Raw genomic sequence first — 1,578 nt, 5'->3', positions numbered from 1 at the left:
GAATCCTTTCTTGTTTCTCATATTATGTTTTCAAAGTAAAGGAGGTTTTTACTCTGTCAACTGGTCGATTTAATCTAAAGTACTTTTCAAGTTGCATATCAGGGTAAAATGGCCAAAATTCAGTTTTTGCTGATGTAGAAGTGTGAATTACAATGTTTAAGCATTTTTGTATTTAATAATTTCAAGAGTCTTTTAATGTTCTATTGTCCATCTGGAAGTTTGAGCAGTTCTTGTCCCTCCTATCTATTTGTTTTATGTTTTTGCATGAAAATGACATTAATCAGGACCTTCATATTGAGATTGGAAAGGTGAAAAGTGAGATGTTGCTGTTTGCAGGCACTTTAGGAGGTTGCATGAGTTTTAAGACAATGTTGACAGTAAGACAATGGTAATCTTGAAGGTAGAAGTTTATAGAACATTGAATGGGCAGATGCTTTACATATTTTAGTTCTCTTAGATAACTTCCTCTTGGTTGTGTGCTTCAAGGTAGTTCAAATGCTTTACGCTTATATATATTTTCATCACAGAGATTCAGCCATTGAAAGAGAAAAGAGCACAATGAAAGAATACACCTCCTCATGGTAATGAACAGATGTTTGGCATTACCATCGTCTATGAAACATATTTCTTTCAGATTGTTGGGAAAACATTCCCTTTTTTTTTTTCAAGAAAGGTCTCAGGTATTAATACTTGGTCACTTCTGTAGGAACCACAGATTTATAACTTCTATTTTAATTTGATGTTAATTCTAAGTTGCAGAGGCTTATGCTTGAACAAAATGGACCTGTTAATTCATTTAAATTTTTATGTCTACAAATCATACTGGTTTGACCGACTTCTCATTAAAATTTCTTGCAGAATCATTTCAAGATTGGTTTCAAATATATTAAATGATTGTTACATTGTTATATGCTTGAAGATTTATATGATATCTAATTTTGGTTACAATTGGAAGTTGCAGAGGCTCGTGCCAGCAATAGGAGCAAACAATCTGGTCTGGAAAGAAGCTAAAATGGGAATGTTATTACTTATCCAAGTGGGCATTACCTTTGTTGCTGCCACTCTCAATGCTTGTTATAATCTGACACATTGACCATATGCTAGGCTGAATGAGCAAATACCAAAATCTCTACCTCAATTCCAATGAGTACTCAATTTCTGGTAAATGATGAGAAAATAAAGATGTATTGGCAATAACAACTGTGATAGCATCAGGGGAACAATAATTCCCCAAATGGAACATAGCTTCCTATGAAAATGGTAATGTTCCTACACCCAGAAAGCTAAAACTTTTAGTTATTGCTAGGAAATCTTGTTGCAAAATGAAACCCTGATGTTGTGAAACTTGTCTGACAGGTGAAGTAAACTTTACATTCCGAAGCCCTCAAAATTCAATGGTGGTTTCCAAATTGTTCAGGCAGCAGTTCCTTCCCAAAAAGGGAAATCTTTCCTCATTCGCATCAATGGTGCAAGATAGCATGTAAAATCGGGTAATCTAGGACCTTATGTATAAACCAAATTCATATTGTCATCATAGCAGAGTGTCAAGAAACATACTTTGGTGATGATTAAAATAAA

The 1,578-nt window shown here is 34.1% G+C and overlaps 1 long non-coding RNA gene across 2 annotated transcripts in view; it reads left to right on the top strand.

Moving 5' to 3' along the window:
• LOC110426461 (uncharacterized) overlaps positions 1-1,572 on the top strand; it is a 1,815-nt gene extending 243 nt beyond the window's left edge. Inside the window, exons 1-3 of one of the 2 annotated variants that reach the window (XR_002446136.2) lie at positions 7-680; positions 962-1,260; positions 1,357-1,572. This is a non-coding gene — a long non-coding RNA (uncharacterized LOC110426461). Of the gene's footprint in view, positions 1-6; positions 1,261-1,356 lie in introns of those variants that run through there. The other variant, XR_002446137.2, reaches the window with a different exon arrangement.
• The last annotated feature ends 6 nt before the right edge of the window (positions 1,573-1,578 follow it).

This window comes from Theobroma umbraticum, unplaced genomic scaffold, assembly GCF_002168275.2.
Source record: "Theobroma umbraticum cultivar Fairchild unplaced genomic scaffold, ASM216827v3 scaffold_55.0, whole genome shotgun sequence".
In the NCBI taxonomy this organism is placed as follows: Eukaryota; Viridiplantae; Streptophyta; class Magnoliopsida; order Malvales; family Malvaceae; genus Theobroma; species Theobroma umbraticum.
Note: the sequence above shows the minus strand (reverse complement) of the source record. Positions and strands in the feature narration are given on the sequence as shown.